Source organism: Otolemur garnettii, unplaced genomic scaffold, assembly GCF_000181295.1.
Source record: "Otolemur garnettii isolate 467f Iridium unplaced genomic scaffold, OtoGar3 scaffold00047, whole genome shotgun sequence".
Lineage (NCBI taxonomy): Eukaryota > Metazoa > Chordata > Mammalia > Primates > Galagidae > Otolemur > Otolemur garnettii.
The window spans coordinates 6,499,260-6,520,096 of record NW_003852442.1 but is presented as its reverse complement, the minus strand read 5'-3'; positions in this window follow the sequence as shown (position 1 = coordinate 6,520,096).

Here is a 20,837-nt window from a genome sequence, read left to right as displayed (position 1 = left end):
TTCAGTTTTTGGCCGGGGCTGGGTTTGAACCCACCATCTCCGGCATATGGGGCCGGCGCCCTACTCCTTTGAGCCACAGGTGCCGCCCTCAGTTTTTCTATTTTTAATAGAGACGGGGTCTCGATTTTGCTCAGCCTGGTCTCAAACTCTTGAGCTTAAGTGATCCACCTGCCTCAGCCTCCCAGAGTGCTAAGATTATAGGCGTGAACCACCACACACAGCGCCTCCCACAAGACACTTCTAACACAGCCCTTAGGACTACACCTGGACAACCTTGGGAGCTTAAAAGAAATTTCAAGGTCAAGATTATTAATCACTTACCAATTCAACTGAGAGATATCCAGAGAAATACAGTGGGGGGGGGATTCTAAAAATGAATCTGACCATGGGGGTTAGACATTTAAACATTTCAATTAACCTATCATACGCCAATAGCTGTTTCAGGTGAAGAAAGTGTATCATTTAATAAGGAAGACATGGTTTCTGCCCTGTGGAGCTTATATTCCCATGGTCAAGGTGCCTGCTCCATTATTGACGTCTATGATGGATCCAGGAAGGCCTGGTGGTAACGATGTGTGTGCCACACTCTGCCAGTTCAGAACATACCTTCCATGAGCCTCTAATCACAGAAAAGCTTTCTAGAAGAATCAAGATCTAATTCAGAGAAGTGTCTCCCAATATGCAAATAAATTATGGAGCTTGCCGCCATCTCACTCTTTTCAATAAATCTCAATTTTGGCCATCTTGCTGAGAAAAGTATATGTACATATTTTAGAATTGGAACTACATGCAAATTTCATCTTGTATTCCTTCCTTAAAACCTACCATGCTTCTGACTTGCCACGTTCAAAACAGGCAGGCCTGGCTGGAGGACCTTTTCAAACTATATTCAAAACATATAATTTGCCTTTTTCATGAAGTGCATTACTTTTATCACCATGCCTTTGCTAGCTTTTAAAAATAGGCTATTAAATTTAGAACATCAAAGAGCAGGGCCCAGGGGACTCTAGACACGGGCACTACTGGGGCAAAACTCATGTTGGAGAAGCAGGTGACAAACTCATTGTCAGGGACAGGCCAGCCTGGAGAGCAGAAATTAACTCCAAAGGCCAATCTGGGGTGGGTGGTGGGTTTTGAATTCCAGCTGAGGAAGCTGGACTTTTTTCTCCAATAAGGATTTTCTGGCAAACATAGACATCTGTTTAACTGTGCAGTGGATGGATTTGTAAGGTACTGAGCCCTCTGGCTCTGGGGTGATCAAGAAGAGACTGACACTCTGTCAGAACCGGTGCAAAACTGGATGAGAAGGGAAACACATTCAGAGTTATAGACATGGACTGCAGATTTGCCTGGGACTACAGGGATGTTTTGTTGGGGCCACAGAGTGGGAGAGGAGAGGGGAGAAGGGACACAAAAACAATGAGATCACAAACACAGGGGAAAAAAATCCAGATTTTGTTGAAAACTAGATCTGAAGACCCTGGACCCATTTTTCCTGATATCACATAAGCAGCAGGTACCAAGGTCACTCCATTTCCAGTTCTTGCTGGACCCTGAAGCCCCCTGCATGTTTGAACCTGGAGTTAGATGCCATGTAAGGTTTGCCCCCTATATTTAATGGGGGCAGAGTAGGAAGGGCCAGTGGTAGCTTGAGCCCCATTCTGACCTTTCATTATCCTGCTGAGCAGAGATCTAAGCCAAAACAGGCCATCCAGGCTCACTGCCTTTCCTGAAGATGGGTAGGGGACCCGTGCCTGTTAATTCATCACCAGCATTCTTTGGGAACAAGCATCGCCTCCAGTATGCATTTCCGCAGCTAACATTCTCCTCCCACGATAGGATGTCACTTCCCATCATAAGGCCTCCTGAATCTTGAATTCATCTGAAACACCCACTGAGAAAAGGAAGCACAATCAAAGCCTCTGGGGATGGGGGAAGGGGAGAGAGAGCCAATACTTCCTATCAGCACAACATTGGAGGCTTTCAATACCGTGATTTTCTCCAGCGCTCCCACCTTCCTACAGGCAGAGGAGGGGGCAGCTCTTGTGTATAATTATTTTCACGTTGCAGATAATGAATGGAAAGCATTTTGAAAATTTCATTCCCTTTCCACTGGAGCCTCTCTGGACTACCACCTGAGTGATGCTTCTCAAACCCAGACATGGTGACATCAGGCTCTCCCAGTCCCAGCCCCTCTTCTCACCTGCAGCCTTGACAGACAGTACCTGGGAGGTGAGGGAGGCAGTGGCTAACAAGCTTTCTAAGTCTCTATAGTCAGGAATAATATGGGCAAAAACAGGACTTGGCACTTCAAACTCATAACTTCAGCTGAGGTATAAAGTTTCTTTAAGATACTATGTTTAGGCCTGGTGCCTATAGCTCAGTGAGTAGGGTGCCAGCCACATACACTGAAGCTGGCAGGTTTGAGCCTGGCTTGGGCCTGCTAAATAATGACAACTGCAATCAAAAATAGTGATTGTTGTGGCAGGTGCCTGTAGTCCCAGCCATTCAGGAGGCTGAGGCAAGAGAATCACTTAAGCCCAAATGAGCTATGACACCATAGCACTCTACTGAGGGTGACATAGCAAGACTCTGTCTTGGAAAAAAAAAAAAAATACTGTTTTAAATTTTCCAAGCTAGGTGGGGCCAGGTGCCTCACACCCATAATCCTGGCACTCTGTGAGGCTGAAGCAGATAGATTTTCTTGAGCTCATGAGTTCAAGACCAACTTGAGCAAATGCAATACTCCGTCTCTAAAAAATAGCCAGTCGTTGGGGTGGGCACCTGTCTCAGCTACTTGGGAGGTTGGGGCAGGAGGACCCCTTGAGCCTAAGAGTGAAGTTGCTGTGAGCTAAGATGATACCATGGCACTCTACCCAGGGTAACAGAATGAGACTCGGTCTCAAAATTAAAAAAAAAAAATTCCATCCTAAATACATTTAGGTAAACAACATAACAATTTAAAGAGGAAAAAAACTTAGTAAATATACTGGTATTTTGTATATAGTAGGTATTATGTAATGAAATGTGGTAATTGCATGACTGAAATTGGGTTTAGCAACCCTGGCCCATTGGTGAGTGTCCAGTCCAAGCTCTGTGGAATTTCTTAGATGCCCATCATAGTCCTACTGAACGCTGCCAATGCTGTTACCCTGTGCCTTGTAAGATGACTCAGCTTTCTTGATATCCTCAGGTTTCCATATGCCTCTGGGCCTTTGCATGTACATATGCAAATGTACTTTATGTGGGAGTTGGTGGGGGTTTTTGAGACAGTCTCACTCTGTCACCCTGGGGAGAGAGCGATGGCCTCATCATGAGAGGGGATACCTTAAGGTCTAAGAACAGACACCTTCTCAGTGAAACTCCAAGGACACACTTGCAAGGTCCTCCCTGGGGTGACTCAGCTCTTAGGAATTTGTAGAAACTTCACTTCCTAAGACCTGCAAACTAAGGCTTGCTTCCACTTCTGGAAAAGCCCCTGGTTCTGTGAAAGCTAGAAACAGCTTCTCCAGCTTGATTCAAACTGACCAATGAGAAAGGACCCATGGGCTGGAACTGTTTGTCTGGGAGAAAAAGGAGAAGACCAGCCAGGGAGGAGTGTGGCCATCCGGGGACTCTGGGTCTAAAATAACGCCCTTCCTCTTTTAAACATGGTGTTTGGCTGCTCTCTCTCTCCATTGGGCCATGTCTTCCTGCAACGTAACTCACAGCAATCTCAAACTCCTGGGCTCTAGTTATCCTCCGGCCTCAGCCTCCCAAGTAGCTGGGACCACAGGAGCCCGCCACAACACTCAGCTAGTTTTTCTATTTTGTGTGGAAACTGGGTCTCACTTTTGCTCAGGCTGCAGGCTGGTCTTGAGTTCCTGAGCTCAAGCAATCTTCCCACCTCAGCATCCCAGCATGCTGGAATTACAGGTGTAAACCACCACACCTGTCCTTTTTTTTTTGGTAGTTTTTGGCCAGGGGCTGGGTTTGAACCCACCACCTCCAGCATATGGGGCCAGTGTCCTACTCCTTTGAGCCACAGACACTGCCCAATTTTCTTTATAGCTGTAGTCCCCGTGCTTCCCCTTTCTACCTGGTAAACCACTGCTCAGACATGTCAACCCGGATCTTGTCTATCTTTCCCTGGGAAGTCCTCAGTCCTTCAGGAAGAATTAACACCCCATCATTTCTAGTACACACTCTAGTCAAACATGGCGTCAACTGACATTATTTATGTCTGACTTTACATCTAGGCTGCAACCCAATAGGCCAAAAGCTGCCTTACTCATCCTCAGACACAGAGGCACTTAATAAATCCTCACTGAACAAATGGACAGGTTTTTCTAGTGAACTTCAAAGCAAAAGCAGTTTGTTTTATTCCCTCCCTCCACCCCCCACTACGGTTCTAATGTCAAAAAACTCCTCAAAGGCGGCTCTGGAAGCAAAGCAACATTTTGCCAGTGTGAGGGCTGCAGATGGGATCTTAATAAGGCTCTACCTCACACAGATCAAGCACAAGAAGGGGCTTATTTATCTCAACCACTGCACGGAGGATCTAAAAGGTATCATTATTCCCCAAAGCCTCAGGAGAAGAGACATCACGTGTCATTAAAATTTCTTAAATACTAAGAGCAAGTGTAGTCCCATGGAGATGGGAGAAGAGTAGAATGTTCTTCAAACCTGTATACCTGCCTTCTCTCTCCAGCCATACCTTGAACTAGGGCACCCTGGGCTCTTACCTAAATAGTGGTGGTTATTCACAATTTTCTTACCTTATCTCTGCCCCTCCTTTTACAACTGGGACAATCTCTGAAGTCCTCTTTGGACTTGGTCCCTGTGGCTTGGAGTTTGGTTGCTACTAGCTATCGGTTTCTGCACTAGCCTTGTCTGCCCCACACCTATTCCCACTTTTGCTGAAGAGCCCTTAAAGTAAACCATCCTGGTTTGAACCTGACACCTGTTGGCTGTCAAGACCTCAACTAGGCAATCCCAATTTTCTTCCAGTAGCTTCTAGTTTGGGCAACAGCAGTCACCTTTGACCTCTGTAGCTTCACCTCACATCAACCAGGCATCTTATGTATCATGAGTCCCCAGAAGGCACCGTTTAAAGAAGAGGTCAGGTTTTGGCAGTTACCGGAGAGGTTTTACCCAGCTGTAAACATCCTTCTTCGAGTGGGTTTTCCAGTTTGGCCACTGGCAGAGCCCTGATCCAGCCAAAGAAAGGATTGCTGCCTAGCTGATTTCTCAACAGCAAACAGGTGTCACAATCAAACCAGGATGGTTTACTTTAAGGACTATTCAGCAATAGTGTGGGTAGGTGTGGGGCAGACAAGGTAGTGCAGAAACCTATAGCCAGGAGCAACCAAGTTCCGAGCCACAAGGAACAAGAGGGAGGGGATAATTTCCAGAACCCAGAGAGGGAAAAGAGTTCTGTAGAACCAGCCGCTTTGGAAGAAATAGTGACTGCCCCTTGAAGGTCAAGGGCAGCCTAAGATGACCTTGCAGTAAGGGGGACAGGAATAGATAACCTGATATTTAAGGGTGGTGGTGCCTGAGAAGGTGAATGGAGGGTGCTGGTAACTTGTTTCTTAGGGAGCTGTTTGCACACATACTCACTATGAAAATGTGAAACTGATGCTACATCAATTTATAAAATTAAATGGCCTTACTGCACTCTCCTCTTCCCTTCCCCTCCCAAACATCTCCTGTCAGGACTTCCTACTGGCCAAACCAATTGCTTGTAGCCACATCACCACATTATCCTGTCTGAGGTAGAGAGCCACACGGAAGAGGGTAGAGAGAGGACCTGGAATAGATTCAGCCCATCTTGAATATGAAGGAGATGAGACCAATAACCCTCCATCTCCCATTAGGCTGTTTGGAGAAAATGGCAGAGACCTTGACCTCTGTCTGCAGTGCAGAGAGGCAACAGTCAGGGCTACCGGAATGTTTAGAACATCTCCCAGCAACTTCATACTTTCTAGGTCAGGAAACTGCTGAAGGGGAGGAGCAGGATCCTGAATTCCAGAGCTGGAGTTTAACAATACCCTCAGCATCTCAGTTTAGCAAGGCTGGGGAGGACGGTGTCCCTGGGCTGCTCCTCCTCTTCCCTTTTCCATCCTTGGGGTAAATTTTGAGCCATCATAGAAACGGGACACATGTTCACCATGCATCAGGCACAGTGCAGAAAACCGCAGTGTCTTACTTAATTGTCACTGCCCCCATACAAGATAGCTCACTTCTTAGATAAGAAGTCCAAGGGTCAAGGCACTTAAGTTACTTCCTAAAGATATACAGTGAAGGCTAAGTAAGATCTGGGCTGTACTTAGCCCCAGGGCCATGAAGCTAAGTACAGACAAATGCATTAGCTGGGCATGGGAGATCGGGGGCAATCTAGGACCAACTTTCTATTCCCAAGCAGTGACAGTCAACTCTGGGGGGAATTATTCACACGTGCCAGGCCACCAGATACAAGAAACTCATCTCTGGATTCTATGGAGAACTTAACCTTGAGACCTTCATCCATTTACACATCCACGCATTCCATCATGCAGAGGGAAGCCTAGGTTAGTGCCAGGAGGTGGCCTTGAGAATCAGGCTGACCTCCCAGTCCTGCTACCTGCTTGCCATGTGACCTTAGCACTCTTAACATCCTTAATTTTCTTACCTACAAAATGAAGACAGTAATTTTATATCACCTGTGGGGTTCTTGTGAATATGTGTGTACACTATTTTCTGCTCTTAAGAATGTTCCCAACACATAGTAATCACTCCATAAATTAAAAATGTTAAAAGACCCAGGGTATCTACTGAGTGCCGGGTCCTGTGCTGGGTGTTGGGACTGCACTGGTAGTGAAGAGACTGTCATGGTTCTAGAGACCTCACAGTTAAGGCCAAACGTCTTCACAGTGAAATTCTCACTTATTCTCAGCATACAGGGTCTCACTGTCCCTCCTCTATCCATCTCCTGAGAACCGTGGCTCTGGGCCCTCTTCTCCTTTGCCCTCCTCCTTGCCAGAATTCCTCTTGCACGTTCTGATGTTTGAAAAGAACCTTCATTTTTGTGTTTATCTCTCTAGGACCAAATCCCTGGCCAGAGACGTCATCGGGGATGTAAGGGGAAAAAACCCAGTAACTGGTTGTTCTCAGTGTTTTCAAAGGGAATTATGCCCTTACTATCCATTCAATGGACCACCAAATCAAAATACTGAAATCCCAGCCTGTCGTCATGGATTTTATCAGGCTAAAGAGCTATTCTATAAGTTTTCTACCATAGTAAAATCCTGCAGCCTGCCAGAGTTTCTGGTTTCAGACCACGGAAACTATTTCATTTGGATAAATCCAGTATAGGATGCTCCAAAGAGTAATTGATTTATAGCTTAATGACTTTTCAAACAGTATGTTCTAAGGCACATTATCTGCAGGGAACAGTATGGTCTGCTTGAGTATGGAGGAAAAGTGTGCAAAAGATTCTTAATGCCTGTTCTTGCTGCCAGAAACTGGGTGATTGCTAAGCACTTCAATATCACCTAAGAGATTCTTGAGCCTTTAGTACTTGACTGAAGAATGCCTCCAGGATTCATTTTTTCCTGCATGTGACTTAAAATATAAGGATGTTGCTTGCTTTCAATGCAAAGTCAACATGGCTAGGAAAAAAATTACATTCACAGAGCAGCCTGGTGAACGAGTAGAAATCAGGCGGGTTAGGAGACCCGGCTTCAAACCCCTAACATTCTCTTTCACTGTCCAAGTACACACAGATGTTGCCCTGCTTGTTAGCACCCTAACCTGGACTGGATTAGAAGTTATAAACTAGCAGGATTTGGCTTATGGACACATTTTCTTTGGGCTGTGCAGTATTTAAAAACAAGAAACTGGCAGCTCCCATAGCTCAGTGGGTAGGGCACAGGCCACATACACTGAAGCTGGTAGATTCGAGCCCAGCCCAGGGCCTGCGAAACAACAATGACAACTGTAACAACAACAACAAAAAAAATGGCCAGGTATTGTGACGGGTACCTGTAGTCCCAGCTACTTGGGAGGCTGAGGCAAGAGAATCGCTTAAGCCCAGGAGTTTGAGGTTGCTGTGAGCTGTGATGTCACAGCACTCTATCGAGGGTGACATAGTGAGACTTTGTCTCCAAAATAAACAAACAAATACATACATACATACAAGAAACCCAACATAGCCAAGATTGGAAACCCAAGAGATTTCCAATCAGATTCCAGATTTGCAACTTCTCCTAGATAAAAAAAATGCAACCATAAAGTTTGGCGATATCCATATTCCTCATGGATGTAACTGGTAGAGCTATGTAGCTGCTGCCCACTTCTGATGGGACCCTAGAAATCCAGTATTCACGCTCTCTGTGCACGTAAAGATCACTGATATTGGTCCACACTGGTCCCTGATATGGAGGCACAAATTTTTTTATACTTACAGAATATATTTCATTCATATATATGAAAATATACATATATATTCACAGAACTCTGCTGTTCTTAGAGAGCCACTGAATTTTCCAACTACTGATAGAAAAAATATGTATGGGGCAGATAGACTAAGAATGTCGCCCACTTTGTGGAAGTGGAAGGAGCATGTTTTTGTGGAACTGAAGACTACTTGTGTGTCCTGTGCAAACAGAGTGTCCTTATTAAAAGGATGCAGCCGGCTGGTCTCACTGCTATTCTGCCTGGAATGTAGGCTTTGGTGTCTGTAACTCCCAGATGAGAAGATCTCAAGAAATCCTTCCTGCTGCTAAAACTTTGTCTCATAAAATGGTCAACTGTTAGAGAAGCCATTTATTCATCTTTTAGGACCACGTAAGGAAGGGAGATTGTTGCTTCAGGCAAGTTATCTATCTATAAAACCCAAAGGGCTGAGCTTTCCTCTGTAAGAGTATTTCTTACACGTTTTAAGGCAACCATCAGCTTACACATTCAGAAGGAATGGGCGTGGTTGCAGCCTTTATCTGACAGAATCTAGAGACATCAAATCAATAACACAGGCAAAGGGATTAAAAAAAAAAAGAGTAATAGGAAACTTAAGATCCCATCCCGGTTCTTCCATGCTCTAGTTCTGACTTTCAACAAGCTGTTTATTCTGAACCTGAGTTTCATCCATTGTTGACTGAAAACAATACAAATAAAGTAGAGAGGCTGTTGATTTCAAAATGAAGCAACACGTGTTACCCTGAAGACCATACTGTCAAAATCAGAACTGGAATCCAGGTTTTGTTTTGGTCTTTTTTTTTAATCAGGCTTTGCTTGACATTTCTGTAATTCCGTTCCCTGCAACAGCCCCACCTCCAGCTCTTTACTCTTTCTGGCTGCTCTCTTAGGCCAGGACCACATCATTTTGTAAAGTGTATATATCCTGGGAATTTTTTTTAAATTATTATTTCAAAGACCTTTTTCTGATGGCAGGCCTTGATTCAAACCTCACAACCCTATTTTTGGTCAATCAATGCTTCTGTGTCAAGTATCAAAAAAGAAGGGAAAATGAAAACCTCTAAGTTTTTGTTTGTTGGTCTTAAGCCTCTTATTGGTAAGCTCAAGTAAAACGTTGCTGCTCAAAGTGTGGACAACCCAGAAACAGCAGCATCAACATCGCCTGGGAACTGGCCAGAAAGGGTCACTGGCCCTTCCTCTGACTGAGAGAATGAGAATTTGCACTGGGAAGAGTCCAGGGGGATCTGACCCGGCATTATCGTCTGAAAAGCTCTCGGAGTGAAAGACATGCACCTGTTGATGGTTAGAGCGCCCCCACTGGCCAAGGATCGTGATTGCAGCCATCTTAAACTAATCAGAGAAACCAGGAAAACAATCAAATGGGAAAAGCCTTAGGTTGCTGTGTGGATTACAGGGTGTTCTTTGTTCCTTTGTAAAGAGTCCAAAATGGCTCGGCGCCTGTGGCTCCAGTGGCCAAGGTGCCAGCCACATACACCTAAGATGGCGGGTTCGAATCCAGCCCGGGCTCGCCAAAACAACAATGATGGCTGCAACCAAAAAAAAAATCCAGGCATTGTAGTGGGCACCTGTAGTCCCAGCTACTTGGGAGGCTGAGGCAAGAGACTTGCTTTAGCCCAGGAGTTGGAGGTTGCTGTGAGCTGTGATGCCACAGCACTCTACCCAGGGGGACAGCTTGAGGCTCTGTCTCAAAAAAAAAAAAAAAAAAAAAAAAAAAAAAGAGTCTAAAATGATCCCCTCTCCAATACATTTAATGTAGCATTATGGAAGGACTGCTATTCCAAACAACCTAAACCTATCTTCAAATTTCTGTGTGGCCACTTACCTTGACATAGCTTATTTTGCTAAAGCTCAATTTCCTCTGATACAAGACAGAATACTACCTCAATCCATTTAGGCTGCTAAAGCTAATACCTTAGAATGAGTAATTGATGAACAGAAATTTATCACTCACACTTCTGGAGGCTGAGAAGTCCAAGGTGAGGGTAGCAGCAGATTCAGTGTGTGATGAGAGGCCCTTGCTCATAGAATTTGTGGAACTGAAACTATTTCTAAGTGTGTCATATGCAAGCAGAGCGCGTGTCCTCACATGGCAGAAGAATGGACAAGCTCCCTGAGCCTCTTTTATAAGGGCACTAATCCCATTTGTTAGGGCTCCACTCTTACAACTAATCAGTTCTTGATGAATCAGTTCACCAAGGGTTCACCACTTGATGCTATCATATTGTGCATGAGGTTTTAACATCAGAATTTGGGGGCATCAACAACATCCAGACCCCAGTGTTACTTTTCTTGCCTAAGACGTAACTTTTCTGTGAATGTCAGATGGAAGGGAATGCCATGTCACAGTGAAGAAAATGGACTCTGGAGTTAAAGAGACCTGACTACAAAATTGACACCTAGCACAACTTAGCTAAGTAACCTCTGGTAGCTTGCCCTCTCTCCCATAAAGGTGCTATGACGATTAAATGTTTTACCATTTAAGAAGCAAATGGAGTTTCAATTAAAAAAAAAAAGAAGAAGCAAATGGAGCTCAGTGCCTATAGCACAGTGGTTACGGTACCAGTCATGTGCACTGAGCTAAACAACAATGACAACCACAACAAAAAAATAACCAGGCGCTGTGGCGCCTGTAGTCCCAGCTACTTGGGAGGCAGAGGCAAGAGAATTGCTTAAGCCCAAGAGTTTGAGGTTGCTGTGAGCTGTGACACCATAGTACTCTACCAAGGGTGACATAATAAGACTCTATCTCAAAAAAAAAAAAAAAAAGAAGAAGCATCAGCAAATGGCATTCTGCAGACACATAGTGAGCAATCAGTAATTGCTTCACCTCTGTGAAAGCAGGCTGTAAACTGAATACATCTACAGATGTGGAGCTTATTCTCATCAGCCGACAGGCACAAGAGGCTATTTTCCTTAGTTAAGAATTAGGGATGTCGCTCATCACTCAGACCTATGTCCCAGTTGCTCTAAAACACTCATGGAGGTACCAATAACTTGTTTACTTTCAGAATAACTCAGGGCCTCTCTGCTGGAGGGGAGATTCCAAAGCTGTTGTTCTTCCTCGGCATGGGATAGCCTCACTCTGTTGTTTGGCTTCAGCCAAGGTCCAGTTCACTACCTAAGAGTGTGAGAGCCACCAGGGAGATGGCCCTGTTGCATAGCAACCTTCTGCTTGAGCCTGGTGAGAAGAGACAGGCTCCCTAAGTTTTTAAAGCATTGTCACTAAAAATAGCCTGAGAGATGACGGATACATGCTAGGTCTCCTCTGAGAAGAAAAACCCATGTGTACTACTATCTTTGCTGTCTTGTCCTTGGGGGAAAATGTGAAGTTAGGGGATGCTGGATATTGGTGGGTTTTCTCAGCAAATACACTGCTATTTCATTCCACATATAGTTGGGGGTTGGTACCCTTTACATACCACTCTTGAAATATCTACCCTCATATTTTTTTTTCCTCTCCATTGCTGGAATTCAATCCAGGTCGAAGCAAATGCTCTCTACTTGATTGCAAAACATGGCCTTCAGTTCCCCTGTATTAATCTCCCAGAAATTAATCACCTTGGCTAGAATCACCTGAGGTGAAAACGCTTATTATGCCTACATTTTTCACTCCGGGAGAGACGGCGCCAATTACGTTGGCACCATCCATAAATCTCGTGCCTTCCAAAGAATATTAGCTATTTAATTAGATCTTGAACATTCTCTCTACCTAGTCCCTTCAGGGTCCCCAGGTTCTCTTCTGAGGCTGATAATTAAAGGAAGACCTCATCCCTGAGTTCCCTGTATTTCTATGGGAAGCAAAGGGTACATCAGAGGAATTACAAAGTCTAAATATTGGCCTAGTTTAGGCAAGCACAAAAAAAAAGAAACATGTATGCAACCATTTGCCCACAAAGAACTCCCAAGCTAGCTGGCCATTTATTTATTCATGTACTACATATCCATAAATATTTACTAAGGCAGAATAATGCCCCCCCCCCAAGAGTCCACCTCCTAATCCCCAGAACTCAAGCACGTGTTTAATTACATGGCAAAGGGGAATTCAGGTGGTTGATGGCATTAAGAGTTCTAATCCACTCATTTTAAAACAGGAAGATCACCCTGATTATCCCGGTGAGACCAGTGTAATCACAAGGGTCCTTACATTGGCCCAGGGAGGCAGAGGAGTCTGATGGATACAGGACTGTGAGAGAAAGGCACAGGGCAGCAACCGGGCTGTCTCCGAAGATGGAGAAGGGGGATCATGGCCAAGGAATGAAGACAGCCTCTAAAAGAGCAAGCAAAAGGGGCCAGGCATGTGCCTCACACCTGTAATCCTAACACTCTGAAGACTGAAGCGGGAGGATGCCTTGAGCTCAGGAGTTCCAAACCAGCCTAAGCAAAGTGAGACCCCATCTCTACTAAAAATAGAAAAACTAGCCAGGCATTTTGGTGGGTACCTGTAGTCCCAGCTACTCCAGAGGCTGAGGCAGGAGGATTGTTTGAGCCCAGGAATTCGAGGTTGCTCTGAGCTAGGCTGACCCCACAGCACTCTACCCTGGGCAACAGAATGAGTCTCTACCTCAAAAAATATAAATAAAAAAAGAGCCCTTCTCTTGAGCATCAGTGCCCTGAGGGCTGCTAACACCTGGATTCCAGCCCAGGGAGGCCCCTTTTGGACTGCTAAACCTCCAGAACGGTAAGATAATTGCTGTGCATTGTTGTAAGCAATAAAGTCTGTGGCAATTTGTTACAACAGGAATAGGAAATTAATGCCAGGACCTACATAATGCTTAATGAATAGCTTCCTGCCCAGTCCTGGGAACCCAACAGTGAAGAAGACGGCCACTGTCTATGTTTTGCAGCTTACATTCTGGCTGTGCAGACAAGAGGGGAGACTAGCTAATCAGAGTCTGGAATACAGGCAATGAAGACAAACAGCAGAGCAGCTGGCAGATAACAGAATGTCACTTACTCAGATAGGGATGATGGGAGGAATCTCTGCAAAAGTCACAGCTTAGCCTAAAGGAAGAGGAGTGGGGGGAATTTCAGGTGGAGAGAAGTATACATGCAAAGACCCCCTTCCCCAGTGGGAAGGAGCTGGGCACATTCCAGGTTCTGAGGAACACGCAGGCCACAAGAAAGAAAGCAGGAGATGACCTTGACAACCAAGGCAAGGGCAGCTCAAGGTGGTCCTTGAAGGTGTCAAGGTCAGTTTGGGTCCTCTTCTAAGAGTTTGAAGTTTAAAGGATTTTCAGGAGAAGATTGTCATGATGCAATTTGAGTTTAAGCAGCTCTTTTTTTGCTGCTTGTGAGATCGGATACCTGGAAAAAATAAGGTCTTAAAATAAAAACAAGTTTTCTCATGGGAACCCAAGTACACTCCTGCAAAGTCTTCCTCACAGTGACTCATCTCTTAGGAATTTGTAGCAACTTAACTTCTTGGGACCTGGAAACTAATGCTCACTTCTGCTTCTATAAAAGCCTTCCGGTCTGTAAAAGCCCAAGCCTGCCTTATCCAGCTCAATTCAAACTGACCAATGAGAAGGGCACCCGTGGACTAGAAACCCTTGGCTGGAGATAAAAGGGAAAAGACAGAGCCATTGGGGGAGCTCGGCCATTTTTGGACTCTAATCTGCTGTGGCTCCACCAGCTGAAATAAAGCTCTTCCTCCAGATCTTGGAGTTCAAGTGATTGTCTCTCCCCACTGGGCCCCTGTGTTCCTGCAACACTTGGTGAAGGGGCACAGAGACACCTGTGGAAAGGTTTTTGCAGGGCTCCATGAGGAGATGACGGCAGGTTAAACTCGGACAGTAGCTAAAGAGACACTCCGATCCTCCAACTCTTGGGTTTAAGCGATTCTCTTGCCTCAGCCTCTCAAGCAGCTGGGACTACAGGTGCCCACCACAACGTCCAGCTATTTTTTGGTTGTAGTTGTCATTGTTGTTTGACAGGCCTGGGTCGGGTTCGAACCTTCCAGGTGTGGTGCATGTGGCTGGTACCCTAGCCACTGAGCTACAGTGGCTTACTACTCATTTAGAATTCTTCCAAATTGATATTATCACACTTAATCCACACAACAGTCCCATGAGAGAAATGCTGGCTGCACCACATTTTACAGAGGAAAAAACCAGGAAACTGAGAGGTAAAGTAGCTTGTCCAGAGTCACACAGCTACAAATGGTAGAGCTGGGATTCAAACCCTAGAGCCCAGGTGAGAAATTTCTGTTCTAAGGCATCTCCCTGCCAGTCAGGTGATGAGGGAACACTTGATCTACAGAGAGAGCATCAGTGAGTGTAAATTCCCTCCTTCCCCCCAAATTCCATATTAAATCCATGAGAAGTCAGCAAGTGCTAACATTGCAGAAGGCTCTGCAGCAAAAAGGGAGATGAAGATTCCATTCTTTTATAAGTTGTCATTAGTATCACTGTTTTCATTACCATCATGCAGGGAGATGACTTTAATGACATATTTTTAGCCTCTTCTGGTAAAACAAGAACCAAGGTGAACGTCAATCCATCAAAAATGCAATGCTCAACTACTAAGTTTCAAATAATTTTTGCAAAAAAGAAAACTTCTCTGGAGAAAAGTTCATGATATATAATGTTTAGTGATAAAAGCAGAATATAAAACTATTGTAGGCTACACCAATTTGAACACAGGAAAAACTTTGTTGATGATATTTAAGTAGGAATGTGTAAAACTTATAGAATAGAAATACTGTGGTTATTTCTGCATGATGACATTTGGGGCTATTACTATTTTCTCCTTTAATGATCCTGTTTCCTGGGATTTCTAGAAAGATTTATAGCTTTCTTTTACCTGGAAAAGTTTAATCTTAAAATCTATGTATACCCATATACTTACACACATACTATGGAAAAACTAAACAAATTATATACACAGATTCCTAAATTTATAGATGTCCATGTGATATATTGAAGACTCAAGAAAGAGCCAAGACATTTCTTCTTGATTAAGCCTAATCTATAACATTATTAATATGATCAAAGACAATTTTTCTAGTTCCAGGAGAGTGTGAAATAGATTTTTCTCTCTTAGATAAATGACGCTTACCTGGAGTCAAAGACTCAGATACAATGGGGGGAAAGTTGCAAACACGGTTTAAGGCTTCTCATTTCTCCAGAAATCCAGTGTGGAAGCAAAGAAAGCTCCTTGCAAAAATGGGTAATCAGAGCTATAATTTCTCATCCCTGTAGATATACAGGGGCATAGGCTGATGGGGGAGAAGGGCGGGGTTTTGTGGCTATCTTCCCCGTTGCCAAACACCTACAAAAATAGGATCCTCTCCCATCTGCTCTGAGGAGGGGTGGAATTTCTATCAGAACCACAGCTACAGCAGGTGCATGTGCAATGAGCTTAGCCCTTCCTGGAGAGCCCACTTTGGGGACCTCCTTCTGAGAAGCCCGGTCGTGTGTGGCTTGGACTCCTTCAGAAATGGCTTGGCAAGCAGGAAGCAGGACATCCAGTCACATGCACGCTGAAAATGCACAGGGTTTGGCTGCCCAAGCACATCAGAACTGGACTGGTTCCAAGACTGGAACATTGTGGGAAAATAATAATATTCATTTTGAAGGCAGAGGTATGCCCTCAGTCACAATAGGCACTCTAAGATACCACTCAGGAGTCCTTGTGTGCACTGTTATCCCCTCCCTGCCATTCGGACAAAGCCAGTGAATAAGATGGAATATGGTTGATAACAAGATCTTGCACTTGGAGTTGGTACATCCGGGCAACCTGATTTGGTAAAATGTGTATTTTCTTCCTGAAGCATGATCTCAAGAAGCCTCCCAAACATGCAACATAAGATTATTCAAGTATTTCTTCTAAGATGACTTTTTTAATTGCAAAGTGGTAACATCCCAGCACCCCAGCCTCCCTGAGTGCAGGGAGCTACTTAGAAAGTGATTATGCATCCTATCCTAAGAGAGAGGCTGGTCCCTAACTGCGAATTATTACCCCATCTGTAGGTCACCTGACAAGATTATCTCCCAGCAGGCTGGCATGCAGAAACCTGCTTCTGATCTGGTGTCTTCTCCCAGCTGGGGACCTTTCTCTTTGGAAATTAGCTTTGTCTGCCTATTCCTCTCCTTTTGTTGACCATTTATGGTATCAAAACCCATTTGTCTATGGACTGATCTAACCAAATTAGGTAACTGGAGCTCTAGGAGCAACTGACAGCTGTTAGTGAGAGAAGTAATCACAAAACACAAGCATCATTGCAACAGCTGCCACACGGATTTCAAAAACACGGCAACTAAGAGGTGATTTAAGGAGAGAACCTTCAGGGGATGCTTTAAATGTGCGTAATGCTCAGTTTGCAATGAACAGAGCATTCTTTAATGTGATCGACAAGGCCCTGCCCACATCTCTGACCTCCCCTCTGCCTGCAGCCACCTGGTCTACCTTGAGGTTCCCCCAGTGCTCTGAGCTCCTTCCTACCTCAGGAACCATGTGTGTACTTCTCTGCCTTTCAACAGGACTTTAAATTCTACTTTCTTCTATCTTCCTGTTCTAAATTAGCCTTCTCCCTGGGTACTCTCTTAGAGCTCGCTGTATGAAATTTCAAGTTATGTATTTCTAATTATTGATTTACTATGTCTCTCTGCCATTAGGACAGTGATTTTCAACTGGTGTGCCGTGGTGCACGGATGTACTGTTGAGAGGATCTGAGGCGGGCCTCAGTTTTTTGAAGATCATTATTTTAGAAAGAAGTTCAAAGCACAGGAAGTATATTCTCTTTTTTGCTCTTTTTTTTTTTTTTGATCAACTTAAGTGTGCCGAAGAAGTTTAACTGTAGGTTCAAGTGTGCCGTGAGATAAAAACACCGCATGAGAAGGCGAGCCCGGCAAGAGAACAGATTAAATCTGAACATCAGCGTCTCTGGCGTCCCACACCTGCTTTGCACTCGCTCAGCACTTATGGAATGGATATGTGATCCTGAATATACAGAGTTGGCCACTCTGGAAAATTTCCATTATTTCTCACCACACCTTTTGAGCCCCTTAAAATAGGCCTTATCCCATTTTACAAAGAAAGCAATGAGTTTAGAGGTGACACGACTTGCCCCAAATCATTCAGTAAACAAGGGAGTCGGGGGGTGAAATGCAAACTCAAGCATAAGTTTATTCCTAGACAGAATGGAAAACCCATGATTTTTTTTTCTGTAGCATTTTCTAAATACTTGTTAACATGCCAGACCCAGTGCTAAAAACACTCCATTCCATTCCATTTAATCCCCTCAACAAGCCATTGAGGTGGGTGGTGTAAAAATTACCTGCATTTTTCAGGAGTGGAAACTGCAATTCAGAGAGGGTAAGCAATCTGTCCAGGGCCACACAGCTAAAATGAGGGGAAACTCCCTGAAATTCTACATTGCCTCCATTCTCGTGTGCCACACCGTCATGGGCTACTGCTGTGAGTCCTCGAATTTGGTTTTGAGGTCTCTCTCTGGAGAGAGGCTGTAAGGCAAGATAACTATGCTCTAGGAGAGCCTGACCAAGAGAGGGTAAGGTTTAGACCGGTATTGGACAGGTGAGACACAATTAGAACAGGAAACGCAAACGCATGAAATAAGAAATGTATTACTTACAGATCCCAGAGAGATTGGGGATGTCAACAGAGGCCACAGGAAGGCTGGCGGCTGCAGGGAGCTTAATCGGCAGGTAGAGAGTGAGCGAGCACGCCTGAAAAAGCGTGCCTTGAGTAAGATCTGCAGCTGTTATTATGCAGGCTTTCCATGGGGGTGGGGTGGAGATTGTCAATTGGAATTGGACAGTTCAAGGAAAACACCTGTAAGGAGGGAACTTCTGTCCGTGACTCTGGTGTTGCCCATCAGGTTTATCATGATCAGCAGCTGTGGGATGTGTTGCTGAGTCAATGAGATGAGGAGTAAGTAGGGTATATTGCAGATATTCACAGAGGGAAGGGGAGGCCCAGCCAGGCACAGGGGGCAGGGCATGACTGTCAAGCTTCAAGAACTTCTGTCAGGCCTAAACATGAGATTCAGGCAATGCCTTGACTTTGCCCCTCTTAGACAGAGAGGCACCTTTCAAGGGCATGGATTTTGGGAAAACCAATTCTTGCTCTATTATGTTGGAGTTTTCTTGGTCTTGCATTTTTGGGTGGGTTTCTGAGAGACTGACTTCCCAGCATGAGGGGTAGGTGGAGCACACAGACAGTGCATACACACTTGCAGGCTCATCCATTCAGCCAGACCTTTCTGGGCATCTGGTATATGCAAGGACTTGTGTAGGTGCTATCGAGACATAGAGATGAATGAGACACATATGCACAAGTTCAACTATCAACATTGCCCACGGTGTCTGCGTAGGTATGCAGATAAGAAATTGTGATAGAGGCTGGGTGCAATGGCTCATGCCTATAATCCCAGCACTTGAGAGGCCAAGGCAGGTGAATTGCCTGAGCTCATGAGTTCAAGACCAGTCTGAGCAAGAGTGAGACCCTGTTTCTTAAAAAATAGCCAGGTGTTTTGGCGGGAACCTGTAGTCCTAGCCACTTAGGATGCTGAGGCAAGAGAATCACTTAAGCTCAAGAGTTTGAGGTTGCTGTGAGCTAAGATGCCACAGCATTCTACCCAGGGCAACAAAGCAAGACTCTGTCTCAAAAAAAATAAATAAATAAAAAGAAAGAAAGAAATTGTGATAGAGCCAGGCCCAGTGGCTCACAACTGTAATCCCAGCAGTCTGGGAGGCCAAGCAGGTGGATTGCCTGAGCTCATGAGTTCGAGACTTGCCTGACCTAGAGCAAGACCTCATCTCTAAAAATAGTTAGGCATTGTGGAGGGCACCTGTAGTCCCAGCTACTTGGGATGCTGAGGCAAGAGAATCACTTAAGCCCAAGAGTTTGAGGTTGCTGTGAGCTGTCATACCATGGCACTCTATCTAGGGTAAAAGAGTGCCACTCTGTCTCAAAAAAAAAGAAAAATAAAGAAAGAGCTCATCTTGTGTGGGAAAGCACTTCTCTTGCCTCCAATGTGGTGCTTCTCAGACCTCACTGTATACGACTCACCTGGGAATCTTGGTACAATTCAGGCTCTGACTTGGCAGGTCTGGGTGGGGCCTGGGACTCTGCCTGCGACCAAACTACCCCATGATGCTAATGTTGTTAAACCACAGCTGCACTTGGGCACCTAGGACTCTGGGGCAGTGGTTCTCAAGGTGGGGAGCAGCAGCATCACTGGGGAGCTTGTTAGAAACACAAATGCCTAGGGCCCACCCACCCCAGACCAGCTGAATCAGAAACTCAGGGGCAGCCCAGCAAGTCTGTGTGTTACAGAGATCTCCAGGCGAGGCCGATAGGCCCACTGAGGCTCGAGGACCACTGTCCTCCACCGAGTGTGTTCTCCGTCTCACCTTCCTTTACGACCCGCCTCTGAGGGATGGATGCTCTGCCTCACTTCCGGATGAGGAAACAAGCCCCATGATATCTGCCACCTGCATGGGGACAATGGAGGACCCTGCCTGACAAATCCTCTCTCACCTTCTCAAAGATGTCGGCCTTCATGGCAGCATCCTCAAAACCCCAGGCCACACCCCCGACTCACCTTTATCCAGATTCATTGTCAGTCTGAGCTATCAATCTGTCAGCTGCTAACAACTATGTACTTATATGGGCCTGTGTAGGATTTGCAGCACGTGATGGGTTTGTGGGGACATACACACTTAGCCACCACGGACATTTCCAGGCGGTAACTATAACGACATAGTAGGAATGAAAACTGCTGACCGTGCCGTATTTCAGAGCAACACCTCCCTCTGGGATTAACCTGATCTCAGCATTTGCTAGACAGACGGCTGTGATTTCATAACAGCAGGGCAAGCAAGGTTATTAGCATAATATTAGCCTTAGTTTCAATAGAGATTGAGGTATTTGTTTCCCTTGTATCAAATTTGTCTGTGGATACTAGGAATCTGTTGACAGAAGTGCTATAGTCAAGGCTGGGCACAGTGACATACATCTATAATCCTAGCACTCTTGGAGGCCTGGGCAGGTGGGTTGTCTGAGCCCACAGGTTCCAGAGCAGCCTGAGCCAGAGCAAGACCCTGTCTCTAAAAATGGCCAGGTGGATACCTGTAGTCTGTAGTCCCAGCTACTCGGGAGGCTAAGATAAAAGAATCACTGGAGCCCAAGAGTTTGAGGTTGTTGTGGGCTATGACGCCATGGCACTCAACCAGGGGCGACAAAGTGAGACTCTGTCTCAAAAAAACAAAAAACAAAAACAAGTGGGGCGGCGCCTGTGGCTCAAAGGAGTAGGGCACTGGCCCCATTTACCAGAGGTGGCAGGTTCAAACTTGGCTCTGGCCAAAAACTTCAAACAAACAAACAAACAAACAAACAAAAAACCAAGTGCTATAGTC